Source organism: Athalia rosae, chromosome 1 (assembly GCF_917208135.1).
Source record: "Athalia rosae chromosome 1, iyAthRosa1.1, whole genome shotgun sequence".
NCBI classification, from domain to species: domain Eukaryota; kingdom Metazoa; phylum Arthropoda; class Insecta; order Hymenoptera; family Athaliidae; genus Athalia; species Athalia rosae.
This window is the reverse complement of record NC_064026.1, coordinates 3297786-3315050: the sequence shown is the minus strand read 5'-3', so window position 1 is coordinate 3315050 and position 17265 is coordinate 3297786. Positions and strand designations below refer to the sequence as shown.

General features: G+C 37.7%; 1 protein-coding gene across 7 annotated transcripts in view; it reads left to right on the top strand.

Annotated features, from left to right (window-relative positions):
- LOC105690823 (RNA-binding protein Musashi homolog 2-like) overlaps nt 1-17265 on the top strand; it is a 184590-nt gene that overhangs the window by 155715 nt on the left and 11610 nt on the right. For 2 of the 7 annotated variants that reach the window (XM_048660360.1, XM_020855130.3), the window contains exon 2: nt 3142-3272. The exons of 4 other annotated variants lie outside the window; for them this stretch is intronic. The gene's annotated coding sequence lies outside the window, so the exon portion shown is untranslated. Of the gene's footprint in view, nt 1-270; nt 3273-17265 lie in introns of those variants that run through there. One more of the 7 variants, XM_048660359.1, reaches the window with a different exon arrangement.

Here is a 17265-nt window from a genome sequence, read left to right as displayed (position 1 = left end):
ACATTATATATATATATACATACACATCATATGCGTATATATATATATATATATATGTATACTCGCACGCGACTATTAGTGCTTTTCACGAACGATATATATATAAAATATATATATACATATGGATATTTTATGTACATACCTATATAGCAATGATCGTGTGACATGAAAATGGGATACACATAGTATTAGTACTTGAAAATATTTTCCTTTTCGTATACCTATAAATGGGAAAGAGTAAAATTTCACCGAGTGTAGATGATACATTGCTGATTGAATTACTATGAACACAAATAGATCCGTATAGCTATGTATAAATCGGGTAGTTCCATTTTTTTTTTTTTTTTTTCATTTTTATTATATCTACGTCCGTGCAGGCGCCTATAATTTATTTCGCGATAAAATCATTGCCAATTTTATCGTAAACTCCATACATACGTCAAATTTCAGTCAAATTTTGTTTTTAATGTTTTCCAAAAGAATTGAAAAGAAAAAAAAACAGAAAAAGTCCGCACCTCAATTTTGCCGAAATATTGTACAGAGTGGATGAAAAATTGGTTTATATTACGTTGACTGTCGATACCGACGTTGTGATCTAATTTGACGGTGGCGCGTGCATGTGTTACATAGTCGCGTATGTGGTACATAGGTACTTCGCGTATGCATACCATTTCACGTTACAGCTATCGGTGTATATATGTATGCGACGCGCATTCCGCGTTCATCAGATTCCACTCGCGGTTGATTGTGTCACGTAATTACGCTACACACACACACACACACATTCACCTTGGAACGTTAAACTTGCGTTGTACCTGCCCAGGTATACGTGTAACCGAAAATAATATTAGAAATTCTTCTGAAAGTTTTTTTTTTTTTTTTTTGTTTTATTATTTTAAAGTTTCGATAAAATCATTACCGCTCTGCATCACATAAATAGCTGCTGTCTAGTATATAGGTAATATATTAATTATCATTTATTAAATTACATATTGTCGAACGGAGATATGATTATATTAGAATAACTGGTTGTTGATTGATATACAAATATATGCAAATAGAATTTTAGTCGATGTTTTATTATAAATCTTAATTAAATAGTGCGTGTAGTTGTGTATACTAATTACCACCAGTAATTAACGAAAATACATATTTCATGCTGTGGAAAGTGCATATATTTTTATAGTACCGATACACGTAAAAAACAAAAAATGACAACAGAACGGATAAAAAGATTAGAGGATTATCTGTATGGTTATTATACGGTAGATACGAATATACAGAGTGAGTCGTTTCAAACTCCGAAGATGGGAGGAGCCTCGTTCGGTTTCCTCGTCCAATCGGAGCGCCGCGCACGAGAAAAATTGAAAGAATGAGAAAATACGACTGAATAATTCATCGTGTCTTTCGAATCAGGCTCCTCCCAATATCGGAGTTTGGAAAAACTCACCCCGTATGTAACACACAAATTATGACATCCATATCGCACCAATATACGTATAAAATTGATACTAGGAATAATTTGTGTAGCCATTAGCGCCAGTAGTTCTTGGTAGTTCGATAATTAATCTATATCACAATTTGGATTCTATCTTTTCTGAATGTCTCTGCTGTGCGTGTGTCTGTGATTTTACGCACACACATATAACTAACGAACACGTGCACACGGACACACACACACGTAGTGCTGCTGCATCGTATAGGGCTGTCGCAGATCTTATTATATGTGTATTGGATAATACAGAGGATATACCGTGTGCGTTATATCCTCGCATCAAAGCACCACCATTTTATTATATCATCACTACTATCTCGGCATACATATTCATAGAAATAAAACCAAATATCTATACATATGTTAGTTCAATATATCGCACAGTAGCTTCGTAGTGAACGTTGAATATTATATATGTAACGCAGTATTAATTATCACGATTATCATTTATTAATCAGCTTCTATTTTTCCTTTATTTTTTCCTAATTTTTTAAACTCGAAGAATTTCGGTGATTCGAACTGTAATCGTCGTATCTACGTCGATGGAAATTCCATTTAATTACCTTTTGGTTTTTTTTTTTTTATTTATATCTTTGCATATCTAGCAGTCCAAGCATCGAGCATTATAATATATGAAGTTGTACGTACGTAGTGCAGATGAAAATCAAATAAATGACAAAATCAATGAAATAAGCTAATCAGTAATTGATGACTTTGATTTTTCAGGAAGAACAAAATTATCTGCCGTTGTATATTAACCTTATATATATGTGTCTATAAGCACATATATATATATACACACATAACTGGAAATAACAGTCAGTTTTTTTTTTTTTTATACAAATAAAAAAATTAAAAAAAGAAAAAGTGTTGTTCCCTAAAAAACAAACAAAGTCAATCATACAAAATTCCTCACGATACATATATAGAAATTTCACCGCATCATTACCTATCTCTATTGTACATGTATAACGTACCCATATAACATTAGGAATATATAAGGAGTTAATTATAACCTATATGTACCTATATAGTGTCGTACAATAGTAAAAATCATACAAATTAACAATTAGTAGGTAGGTAGTTGATAATATTATTATTATTCTTATCGTTGTTATTACATTATATTGAAAATAACGCTCTCATTGGTTAACCACCCTATTATCTGTATACCAGTAACTGCCTATATATATATAATAATAATAATAATAATATATACACACACAATTAATATTTTACGACTTGTACTAATTAAAAATCTAGTTAGAAACTTTTCAAATTTATTTATTCATGTATTACGAATGAATGAATGAATTGATTAATTCATTAATGATTAATCAATTGAGTGTAATTTGATTAAGGAAAAGCATGTGGTAAAAGGTGTCCATTATGTATACGTTATCACCTATGTTTTATAATACCTATTTATACGTAAATCTATATTAGATCCTGAAATTTTATTTAAAAGAAACAAAATGATATAAAAGTAATCAATATGTCATCCAATGAAACACTTCTATTTTCACTCTTTGTCGCTCGAATATCTTGAAAAAATGAATGAAAAAAGTTAAAGATAAAGAAAGAACAAAATTCGAGTCAAAGGAGTATTAAAGATGTGTCATCACGATTCCATTATGTTTTTCAAGGAGGCAGGTTACATTACTACGGATCGAAAGGCGTACTCGTAAACGCGGTCGTAAGATGCGGACGCAGGAACGCGACGGAAATCAAAATCTGGACCATCGCTGACAGTCCTTACCTCCAACTCCCTTTCCAGGTAAAACAAAAAAAAAAAAAAAAAACAACAACAAAAAAACAACAACAAAAAACAACTCAAAAAAAACTTCAAAAAGAAAAACTTTAAGAGAACAATTATATTTCTGGCGTATGAATATACCTGTACAGTGTATTATATTGTTCTATATATAATTGTTTGTTAGATCGACCTTTCATTAAAGTAGCTCTGTCTCTCTCGCTCTCTCGTATACTAAATTGGTTGGTTTGGACTGTATGGTAATTTAATTTTTGATTAAAAAAACGAAAAGAGAAGATAAAAAAAAAAAGGAATATTGTTATCGTTCATTAATATCCAACGATATTGTATCATGTACCAATAAATGTATTTATAAGTACATCGTCGTTTATATATACATATATACTTATATACTTTGTTCTTTACACGCAGTGAATTTGTCAAAATTATACAATCGAATGTCGGTGTATAATTATATACGGTGTTGTCAGACAATCATTAACGCGGACGTTGGCTGTCGTAATTTTCTTCTTTTTTTCAACAAAAAAATAATTAAAAACCAATTAATGTCGTATTAAAATACGATAACTGCGATTTTTCCTTGTTCATCGAACACCGCAGTCCATCTATAGCGGAGGAAAGAATTTTCTTCTCTATTTCGGTCAATAGATGCGGGATTTTTTATTATTTCATTTTTTTTTTTTGGTCAACATTTTTAATCAACGCCTATTCGAATATATATGTATATATGTATACGTGTGTGGCAGAAATGCGTCACGTCAACTTAAATAATATACCTAATTTACCTACAATTAGAATAGTTTTTAGTCTAACCTTACCTTACCTAGACTAATATAGAGCTGGTCATACGTTAACCCAGGCTAACTGGATGTTCATTATTACGTTTATATACTTACTATCATCATCATCATCATCACGTATCGTATTTATACCTCATCCTTAATCAATGTCGTCTTCACTCTCATTTATGTTGACTTCATTCCTCCCAATAATCGGCAATGAATATCGCATCACAAGAAAAACCGCCATGTCTGCAATCTGTTTCGAAATACCGTACCGATATTTCATTCGCCGATTTTGGGACTGAATTTGTTTTTTAGTTTGGGTTATGCTTTAGGGGGAGAATATATGTATACTATTATGTGTATAATGTACCTGATCTACCTGTCACATAGTGGTCATATAGGAATCTATCAATTAGTGCCTTGGTTGTGTATGACATACATATATATATCTATAAATTGAGAAAAAGAATAGGAAAATTCTTTATATACAATTTTTGATTCGTCATATCACGCGATGTATCGTTAATGGCATGGTATGAGATATTTGGCGATTCATACATAGGCACATAAAGATCATTATCTTCATCATAATTTACACTTTCGTTGTGTCTATCTTTCATCTAAATATTACGTGCAATTATTCATCACGTTATTACGCATAGATAGTTGCTCACATACGTATATCGGTGATAATTATAAGAGTAAATACGTTTCGCTAACAAAAATAGGTATACATGTAACAGTGGGAAATGTATTTTTGCATAGAAAAATTATTAATCCATCACTATACGTATTCGAACGAAGTAGTTGAAAATCATCACAGTTAAAGCGTCGTAGAGGAAGTCAATGATTGCCGTAATAATTAATGATTGAAAAATAATAGACGAACTCTTCAGTGATTTTTACTTTTGCCACTGTGTGTAATCGAACAGAAAACGATAAAAAAGAAGAAAAGAAAGAGAAAGCTTTCGTACTAACACGACGTGTAAAACTAAACTATTTCTCTTCTTGTGTGTTTTATTATTATTGGACTTAATTGACTTCTTTACGAGGATTTAAAATACCCCGTAAATATAGGAAAACATATAATAAAGTTAACCAAGTAGGTCTCTGGGTTTATTGCATGCGGAAAAGCTCCCGCCAGTGGAGAGTACTAGTCGTTATAATGAAAAACTTGGCCTATAGATATTAACGTAAAATAAAAAAGATAAAAAAAAATCGTTTGGGTAACTTTTCACCTATGTGAAAAAAGTTATACATGGGAAATTTATCGCGTAGCTGTACGTACGATGTATAGTTGGAAATTCATAGATAATTGACACGCATATATTTATGTTAACATAAATAGAAAATTTATTTTCCAATTATTTTTTTTTTTTTTACAAATACTAGATACTCGCTATTAAAAATGATAATTTTCATTTCAGTATAAGATTGCCGAAAACGGCTAGAGTTCGTCAAAACTAGGTTCCTGTAATACCGACGAATGGAAAGACCCGCATGAATCGAACGAAAAACTCGCAAAAAAAAATGAAATAAAATATGAAAGAAATTTTGACACGTTATCGATGAATCTTGATGCATTAGAACCGTGGAGAAACAAAGATATCACACCTCCGTGCAGCGGTATCACGTCGAATCGATTTTGATGAATTCGATTTTTAAATCGAGACGAATGACGGAGTGGCTCTAATCTTCAGCAAGCGAAGATGAAAAATAAAATAGAATAACGAAAAAAAAAAAAAAACTAAAATAGCACCGATTTATCTTACAACAGAATGGACGAAACTAAGATTAAGTGATTTATAGGCACCTTCGCGCCGTATCTTCAATAAGCGATACATCAAATTTGATAAATTTCGTACATCCCTGACTCTTTCGAAATTTGACGTCTCGTGTCACGTGGGTAACGCGACACCGCCAAAGAACGTCGACTGGCACTTTTTGAATGAAATTTTTTTCCAAATCAATCATTTCACGCGAGACTGATACGTTGAGAATTATTGAAAATCAAATTAGGTACTTGGATTTACATTTTCGAATACTCCTTTCGCTTTCGGAGCGATAATTATATGTAAAGAAAAAAAAAAATTCCCCATTGGTCACCTCAGTTCAAATATTTGCTGTAAAAAAATTGGACGAAACGACCATTCGTCATTTTTATAGACAATATATGGCGCGCTGCACCTTCCCTGATAAAATCATCCCCCGAAAGCAAAAAAAAAAAAAGAAGAAAAAAAAATGGTTGATAAAAAATCGTAAGCCCCGAAGCTTTTGAATGTATAGAATTTTCGAGTGGTCCATAATCCCCTCGAAAAAAAAGCAGCTCGAAAATATATATCGAACTTCGATTGAAACGTGAGATGAAAAAATCTAAATTTTACGCAAAAAAAAAATTGAAAAGAATCTATTCGCAGATGATGATAATAATAATATGTACGAAACGACGGAGCAACAGCTGGGTGAATATATAGTTGAAAATATTATGTCGCGTGGCAAAAAGTCGACGGAGCTTATTTGACGTTTTTTTGAATAAATTAGTGCGGCTCGAAAGTTGCGTGGAAAAGCCGGCTTATTACGGAATCCTTCCTTACGTGCACCTCGGTTGAAGTTTCAGTCGGCAAGCCTTTAATCTTCGAATTTTTATTTATGAAAACTCATTACCTAAATCTGAACGTTGATGAGTCCCCTTTATCTGCGTTACACAAACATGGAACGATACCGAGCTTTTCCACATTTATGCCAAGTAATATAATAACTTGACTCCAATTACCAGATATGTATGTATGAGGAAATTTTTTTTACCGATTTTACAAACGACGAGATGAAGAACGATTCAATAGCGCGAAATGTGATTTCACTCACAACTGTATTATATCGCGTAATTGAATCGATTTGTGCGTTAAAAATCCCACTGGAATTCTCAGCTGCATCGCACACCGCTAATCTACTTTTTAATTTACACCAACGTAACTTGAGATAGCGAGAAAAGCGATACGGTAATACGCTAATAAATAAGAGGTAATTGAATAACGCCCTTGTATGGACCGTATAATGATAATCGGTAACGTTGTCGCGATTGAAAACGAAATTATATGCGGGGGGTAAAAATAGATGGCAACCCTCCACGGATATCGCGGAGGCAGGGGGTCGAGGAATAAGGTCCCAGGAATCGTCATGGTAGAACATGGTGTATGGGTATACCTGTACGTATAATGCAATGACTGAGTCGCGCGGGAGCGTAAATTAATTTTCGTCAAGTTACCTTGAACTCGAAGAGTCTCATTACGAAAATTCAAAGAGACTTTGTCCGGAGTTGTAATTCGCTCGGGGGCTTTCATTGGTCGAACAAAACCATCGGGAGAGAAACCAAAGCTCGAACCACCGACTACACCGCGTATAGTAGGGTGGGTTGGAAAAATTTTTTTTCTATTTTCTCAGCATGAGGGCAGAATTTGTGCCTTATAAAAAAAGAAAAATTTTCGAATGTGGAAAAAATTTTTTACTTGATATTTTGAGGTAGCCCACTCGTTTTTTGAATAAATAATTAATCAAGTGGGGTACTTCCAGCAAGACAATCACAATTGACAATTTTTTGATATTTTCTAAGATTTTTGACCAAAAAAAAATTCGATTTTTGAGCAAAAAATAAATCATTGTTTTAATTGGATGTAATATGCTTTTCTTACATATTTTGACCTCGGGAATCCGAATCTGGAAGAAAAATTAATCTATCTCTAAAATTGGCCGAGTTATCGCCAATTTACAGCTTTTTGGGGTCAAAAATAAAAAATTTATTTTTTAGTCTATCCTAATGTAATTTGTGCTCAGGAATCCGAATCCGAAAGAAAAATTCATCTATCTGCAAAAATGACCGAGTTATCCCCATTTTTTCGCATTTTTTACCATGAAAATGGCGATAACTCGAAGGGAAAAAATCGTAGCTCAATTTGCACAACGGATTCGTGTTCCTGAGGTCAAAATACATAAGAAAAGTGCCATACGGTCAATTTTTTAAAATAAAAATTTCTGGTCAAAATTTGAAAAAATCGTAAGGGGTACCCCTTGGAAAAATCTCAAAATTTGGCCAAAAATTTTTATTTTTTAAAATCGATCGTATGGCACTTTTCTTATGTATTTTGACCTCAGGAGCACGAATCCGTTGTCCAAATTGAGCTACGATTTTTTCCCTTCGAGTTATCTCCATTTTTATGCCAAAAAATGCGAAAAAATGGGGATAACTCGGTCATTTTTGCAGATAGATGCATTTTTCTTCCGGATTCGGATTCCTGAGCTCAAATTACATCAAGATAGACTAAAAAGTAAATATTTTATTTTTGACCCCAAAAAGCTGAAAATTAGCGATAACTCGGTCAATTTTAGAGATAGATCAATTTTTCTAACAGATTCGGATTCCTGAGGTCAAAATACGCAAGAAAAGCATATTAAACCCAATTGAAAAGATGATTTATTTTTTGCTCAAAAGTCGAATTTTTTTTTGGTTCTACAAAAGTAATTTCACATATAATCAGCTGAGGAATCCAAATCTGAAAGCCAAAATCATCTACTCATGCAATCGATTGAGTAATCATTAGGTGGACAACATTTTTCACTTGATATTTTCAGGTAGCCCACTCGTTTTTTGAATAAATAATTAATCAAGTGGGGTGCTCCTAGCAATAAAATTTTTTTTCAACCCATTATTTCGTACTATATTTATTCCTCGATCTCGAGAACTCCTCTCGATTTTTTCTTCCTCTGCCCTCGCGTCGATCGGCGCAAACAAGTTCGACGACGTTAAATTCGCGACATTTGTAGAGGCGCTGCTAGGTAGAGAAAGGGGAGATATTTCTCCGTGGCCTGATTGCGGCGATAAGTCATTCTCTCGGAACAATCGACAATGATCGTACTTGCAAATCCCGAGATCCAAGGATTAGGCAGGAATCGCCATTTCGTTCCGGGGAGCTAGCTGTCCGCGTATACGTATACATCGGGGGAAGCTCTTGAGGATTTATTATCCCGGGATCAAACCCAATAAACGTATTCCTACCACGAGGAAATTTAGACGCGTATACGAGAATCATTCTCAATCTCCACGTACCAATTGAACCGTCCGCAACGTCGGGGATCGGATTAAAAATGCAGAACAAAAAATTCAAAATCAAACTCTTTCAATTTTTCATTTATTTTCCACTCCTCGTCACATTCTTCTTACACGCTTACAAAATCACGGGTCATATCCGACATGAATATAATGAAAATGAATATTTTTCCGTCACGTTATTAAAATTCAAACTAGTATATGGAAATGCCGTCTGGTCGATTTATATCACATACATTTGAACGAACGAACTCGGCAGAGCAGAGCAGAGCAGAGCAGAGAGAGAGAGAGAGAGAGAGAGGGCTGGTGGCTAACGAGCTCTAACTGCGGGCACGTGGGTTCCACCCTATCCAAAGAAACAGACGAGCTAGTTTTTTTTCTCTCGCGTTTTTTTTGCTCATCCTACTCGAAAGTACCTTCAACGTGACGAGGAGGCTAACGCGGTTATCGTCAACGCGACAAAACAACGCAATGAAAGTCAACCAATTAATTTGACGATTTTCCGAAAATCCTCTTCCATTAAACGTCGCTTCGATGTACTTGCTCGACTCGAATGGTCGCCCGTAAAATAATCAAGAGAAAATCGGAATCGCTTTTTCAAGTACCTAACAAAACCCATCTCACGTCACATAATTTTTTAGTATCAAAAGGTGGACCTCGAGGAACGCTTCAACGTTTCAAAAAAATCTATCGTCAATTATTACGAGTATATCGCGAGAGTCGAACGACGAATCAATTGACTCGTTTCGATTGGAGCGAACTCGATTTTGAGAAGAAAATTTCGCGAAAAATCGGTGTGCATCGCACGGCTGCGACGCGTTCGCAGGATCGCGAATGTATAACGTACGTGTAATATGTGTGTGCTCGTATTATGGGACCAATGGGGGGTGTTGTTTGTATTGGGTGGGGGACGGCTAATCGATATAGTAGCTGTAGACCGCGACGAGGAATAAGAGAAGAGGAAAAGTAGAGGAGGAAGAAGAAGAAGCGGAAGAAAAAGGAGGGAAAGAAGAGGGAGGGAAACGTAGTAGAACGAGGACTACCGTCGTCGTCGTTGTCGGCGTACGATACGCGCGGTCGTTAAACGTATATCAGAGATGAGGAAAGCCGAAGGTTCGGCATTTCTAGTTATGCTGTACGTACGTACGTACGTGTGTATCGGAGCCGCGAGGTCTAAAACCGGCAGAACTAACATATTGGAGTTAAGACGAGCAGAACGAGAGCGAGAGAGAAGTATCCTCCCTCCCGCCGGAGGACCCGAGCGCCGCGTTGGAACACGGAAATTATATAGGATTCTATGGAATTCGCGAACGATCTCGTAGCTTGTTAATTGCGAAATTGTTTGCCACATACTGCAACCGACGGAATTGGCATGCTTTTGAAACATGAATTATCAACGGATATATTCCGTGAGGATTATTATTGCACGGGAGCAACATCGCCTCGTACTTTGGGAGATATAGATTTCGTCGATTACTCCGCACCCCTAACGAGTCGTCGGTTCGTCCGTTTCGTTTCATGCGTCGTTACGTATTTTTTGGATAATAATTTGATGGCGTGCGCGGTATAACGCCGGGGATTTTTCTGCGGGGTAGCGATCGCGGGAACGGGGGGGAGCTCTTCTATTTCGACCACCCCTCCGAGCTCCCGTTTCGTAATTGAAATATTTGTTTTAAACTAAAAACTCATTCTAACTGCCGCCCGTCCTCCTCCCCCTCCCCCCGTTAGCGGCGCGTTTACTTCGACGGTTTTTAAACGAACTCGCTTTTTCCCATCGCCACTCGCGCGCACCTAACAATATTTACTTTTAACGAAAAATTTACAATTTTACCCAGAGGTCGTTACGTATGTATGAATACCCCGCTCATCGATTTTTCTCTTTTTTTTTTCCTTTCTTTCTTTCTTTTTTTCAACTTCGTAGACACCCGTACACGCACACCCTCCGCCCCTCCTTTTCATACTTCGATTCCCTCGTTTTCTATCTCTGTATATACGTGTTCGTTTTTACGTTATTGGCCTCCGTCGTTATTACTGTTACTATCGATATTTTTATCGTTATTGTTACCATCGTTATAACCATCCCGTCAACGATTTCCCAACGATAATGGGAAAATTGTTTTTTTCTCTCTTTCCATTTTTACGCGCATAATTTTTCGAAAAAATATTCCCCCTCTTCGTCGATAGATCGATACGATGAGAAATGCAGAAAAAAAATTTATTCGTACAAGCTTAGGGGGGTCGAAAGTAAATCAAGACGGAAACCACGTTCCACATATTACACCCATGTTATAATTCGTAATTTAAATCTACTTCGCTGATAGTTGCCCATGTGGTAATAATAACGATGCTTCCATTAAATCGAAACCAAAATGAAATTTCGGTCGAACTGTAGTCTGAAATTATAGTGGGAATTGATCGACCGCGGAGGTATGCGCGCGGCGGATGTGGCGGTCGAGGGGTAGTTTCATCGGTCGGTAACAGCAGCGATCACAACCCTCAAAAATATCAAGTTATCGACGTCGCGACCTCTGCGCCTGACAAACCGACAACCACTCGACGCAACGTTCGCGCCAAACTTCCCTTCGAGCTCTTGTCAGTGTACGGTAACGCCATCGGGCGACGGAATTTCTACCCCAAAATTTTATCGGGCAAGGGTTGCTCTGATGAGAAAAAAAATTTTCTTTCTCTGATAACGATTCATTCATTTATTTAGTTGATTTCTTTTCATCGGCGGACTTCAAATGAAACGATGATAAAATCTGTCGAAAAATCCCCACGTTTGATGCCCTTTGCTTCGGCAATTTTCTTTTCTCTTCATTCTATTTCATCAATTTTCTTTTTTCTTCCGATTTTCAAAGCCACGAAGAGATCATTGATATCGTTCCGCGGACGGTGCAGGTCCTTCGCCGTTACGAATATTCATCGACTCTAAAGGGTGACCGATTTTAACATCGATTATGTACATCCGTTTTACACGCGATGTTGTAAATTCTTTTGAAAATTTCATCTTTTTGCGACGCGCTGGCCTTATTGTACTAGACGATAAAATTCATACGCTCTAAAACTTGTTTGTTCACAATTATTTTTCAAGTTGTACGCGGCACACGACGTTATATACATGAGTTTTATGTATTTTTCAACGTCGAAATGCCGACGTCGTCGTCATGGCGCATATTTTTATATCTGTCGCGCATTTAAATATTCCGTTGCGATATTAAATTTTCCTTAACATAGCTGATATATAAGCGCGCGTATATACGGATACGTAAGGCATGAAAATCTTTTGATCCCCTTTTTTTTCCGGTTTTTTTTACTTTCTTATTTAGTTATTTATTTATTTTTTCTCTTTGACCGGATATTATATACCCGTGCTATGCACGCCTTACTTCTTCTCGTATGTAATAAATAAGCAGAAAGTACACAGGATATATGCGATACGATACTTCGCTCCTTTATATTCACCTCGTTCGCAACTTTCGACTTACGACTACGCCGTGTGCGAAGCCCTTTATGCGACTCCTTTGACCCTTCGGTTATGCGAAAGTGCCCCGGTTCCAGAAGTATATAAAACGGTACGAAGGGAAGATAAATAAAAACGATAACAACAATAATGATAAAAAATAACAAGAATCATAATAACAACGGAGAAAAAATTCAGCAAAGGAGGAAAACGACAGCAGAGAATTCAATAACTTTGTCCTCTCTTTGTGCAACCTTGTCCCGTCGGGATTCCATTTTTTCAAATTTTTTTCCTTTTCCTATAAAATACAATTTAGTTTTCTCCACTTTTTTTTTTTTTTTTTGCTTTCTCTTCATCTTGACCGCCGATATTATATCTCGTGTCTCGATATTTCTCTTCGCGGTGAACGGACTTTTATCAAACGAGTGAATTTTTTTTTTTTCTTCCGCTCACAACTTGAGTGCGCTCCCGTTGTACCGTGGGGTAGAAAAGCTCGCGTGCGATCGATGAGAGATGCCAAATTTTGATTTCACTCGTTTCCAGTTCCGCGTTGCACGAACCGCGACACACTACGCGATAACGTATCTCTTCTTCGTAAACTCTAAACTTCGATTCCAACGATCGCCGTTCTGCGATACGGCCGGGCTATTTTCGCGGGCAATTAAATCTCCCACCGAAATTTGTACCGAATAATTAACCTATCCCGGCAGCATCGACGCCACGTACAGCACCGTGTATAAGCTTCGCCGTCAGGTAGTGGAAAATCCCTAATTGACGGATGTCCGATTTCTCCTCATTTGACTGACAAGCTCTGCAGCCGGCTAAGACGAGGGATGATTTCCGGCCGATATACATAATACACCTGTAGCAAAACCTTCCCCACGCCACGGAGTCGACTTCCTGAATTTAGCGATAACAAAATCTTCTTACCATCGATCGATCTATACCTCCGACCCTTGTTTGTACGGTTACTGTACACCGGGTGTCCCAACGTGTTTACATTGCGGCGTGTCCGGTTGCCTGGCATCGAGCGCCAAGTTTACGTTACACCGACGAGTCGGGCGTGGCGCTACGGGGAAGAAGGTCGCGCCCGAGGGCAGGCAGCCGGACGCGCTGCGTTGCAAACGCTGAGACACCCGGTATGTTCGGTGGCTCTCGTTCGCGCTACGTGTTTTTTTCGCCCGGATGCGACAGGGTGAGCTATTCCCCGATCGCCCCGCTATTTTCTTACGATTCCGAAGTCGTCGCTTCGAGGGCTCGACGACGAATTTCCTCCCTCTGTCTACCGTTACGTAACGATGTGACTAATGAGCTGCGGGACGAATCCCATAATGGAAATACCCCGATAATATCATACATATAATACGAATACACATAATAACGTCGCATAAATACACGCAATATTATAGCAGCCGATTGTTTTCCCCTCTCCGCTCTGATGTCGTAATTAATTATAATTGCGCATCCCTATGGCTGTATTGTTACAGCGAGAACAATATGATAACCGCAGTGATTACGATACGAAGTAATTTCGTCCGATTATACAGATCGCGATGCGCGCGATGACCCTGTCATTAGATACAATTATTCGTTCGTCGATTATTTTTCAATCGGCGTCGCGTCTCCGGATGAGATGAAAAAACGGAGTTTTAGTAGACCATTCGGAAGCACCGCGAACGCAGTGTCCCTTATCACGGTCCGATCGTTGCCTATTTATTTTCAGCGTAATAAGTCGAATCGAAATTATCGATTCGGCTGATTATCGCCGTGGATACACCGGGGCGTAAAAACTTTTTCTAGAACCTCGAGCGGTTTCATTTTTCACCACTTTTCCGCCCTCACTGTAAGCTCGTGTAATACGGTAATTGATAAATGGGATTGTCACGCGCGGATTTTGGTCCGTTGACCACGTACTCCTGTACATATCCTGGTATACGGGGTGTGCGCAATGTTTATATATATTTATTATTTACCAGACGTATACAATGTACCTAATACGAACTTGTTTACCTAAGTATCTATAGCGACAGCGCGCGAGCCAAATGCGTGCGGCCTCGGTGTTTTCTGTTGGCCATCTGTCGAGATACTCCCCTGCGGATTAATTGAACCTCCAACGTATTGATCCAATAATGGGAGAAAGAGAACGAGCGTGCACGAGCGTGAACCATGTACGACGCTATCCGTGTCCGCCGAAGTAACGAAAATGAGAAGAGACGGAAAAAAAAACAAAAAAAAAAAAAAAAAAAACGAATGATAAAAAAAATTCCGACCAAACGAAAACGGAGAAACAGATTTTTTTCGAAAATTCCTGATGGTATTTAAAAGCGGCAAAATCCGTCTCCTCGTTTCTGCAGAGAACTTAGCGCGGTTCGCCTGCCCCGCTTTATATCGCCGGGGGAGCTCGCCGGTGAATTTAATAGAAATCCACCCTCGCAACCCGCAGCGAAACGCGCGGTAGCAACGAAGCGGTGGTAACCGCACGGGACTAAATATTCGCGATTCTTGCCACGTTTGTAATAATTTCTCCACCGAGATATTTAACTACCCTTAACGACCAGGCGCAATTTAGTGGGATGACGCGATGGTCTGAGGTGAAATTAGTTTCCCTCACCCGCCCATTTTCGTTTATTCCTTATTTTCGCAATGTATCGCTCTGTGCAGCCGAGATACGGTGCACGCATCTCTAGTTCCTCTCTCGCCTCTCCGAAACCCGTACCGTACGACGACACGTTCGGCGTTAATTAAATGCCTAATTAGAATGGATATAATTTAAATTAGAATATATTTACAGCCTTCACGGAGATTATAACTTTCTCTTCATTTTTTACTCGACAAGTTTTACGTTTTTACTATTCTCATTTATTTTTTCCCCCCTTCGCCCCCCAAAAGAGATTTTTCTCATTTCGATTTTTTAATTTAAATTATGCCTTTTTTCCATAACAACCATCTGTATACATCGACTTTCCACTGAAACCACTGGTAATTTAACTGAATAAAAAAAAAGAAAAAACAAGATTGACGGAAAAGACGCGAGAAACGTTAATCTTAATCGGTTGATTGAATTTGCTGACGTTATTGAGTTGACGAGTTCAGGTGTCCATATTTTATAGTTTACGCTATTTTTCCGGTATTTGCGGTGCTCTTCAAGCAACGATCTCCTTGCCAAATGAAGCGGTATATAGCGATATACTTAAAACGTGCAATATTACGCTTTTCAGCGCAACGTTGTGCCAAATGAAACAAGATATCGAAATTCAAATCTAAAGCCACATTAATAACTATCGTTCGTTATTTTCTAATTACCTATGTGTGCAGCGGACTCGTCGTTACGTTATCGTAATTTTCATGTAATCATCGACGTGAAACATATCGGGAAGGAATGGACATATTTTTATAAATTGTAACACATTCGTCGTAAACGAGTCTTTATTAGTGTAAAAGATTCAATTGGTTCAAACGTTCGGTGATATAATCAAATGAGCAAAAAAAAGAAGAAAAAAAAGAGGAGATCAGATTTTAATTAATTGAAATCGATTCGATTGAAAAATTTCTTTATTATTTATTCATCTCTCGTGAGTGCATATATGTATACATACCTACGGATAGACTACCAAGCCACATACCTATTTTTTGTTCTACATGAAAACGGAACACATACATCATATACCTATACGTATATCGAGACTGTTGTATAAAATTAAATATATACGTACAGTTGTGCGAACGCCTTGCGCTGCAGGTGAAATGATTCACGTTACTGTACATGTGTGAAATTTTGATTATTTTTTGAAAAATTTTCTGCACGATCTACGTTATTTGAAAACGATAGACCTACGGTGTAAAAAATTTCATACGAAAAATAGAAATGGCGCAATAACGATGACTCATACGTGGTGTGTATTCTACGGATTATTCAAAGTGCTTAAAATATATCAATAATCTACACACTTCTAATGCCGTATATATATATACATATTTAAAAATGTTATACATACTCAAGTAAAGCCTATCGTATGTGTGATATACCGTGAATTGATAATTGTATTCGATAATATTCTACGATTCTACACATCTAGCTTGGTTTTTTTAAGTCTCTCACATTGTCGGCTGTCGTGGGTTCTCTTCCTCCTCTTCTCTTTCTTCGTATAAAATTAAAAATCGCCGTTTCACCGCGATCGCGTTTCCAGTTACGCAAAACACCCTCTTCGTTAAGCTTCCCTCATTCTTCCTCCCATTTTCGCATTCCATTATTTTTTTTTACTCTTCCTCGTAACGCAGTATACATGTAACGTCGCGTATCGATAATAAATATTATACGGAGAAACGTGGAAACGGCGATAAAATGACGAGACTGAAAACCGAACGGAGGAGGGTCGGTTACGCCGTCGATGCCGTCGTCGCTGTTTCTGACCCTCCTCGTCGTATCGATTCCCGTAATGTTACCGCGCGGCTTTTAGCTCTGTGTCAGATGTAGATGCTGCCCGGCTCTACTGCCGCTTGATATTTCTGCTATTCCTGCCGCAGTGGCGCCACCCGTTTCACCCTTAAGGAGGAGCAACCCCCAGCCGCGAGGCGCGAGGTCGTACGGGGTCGTTGCGGGCTCGTGCGGAGCGGGTCGGAGCGGGGCGGAGGATCGTTCGCATTCGTTCG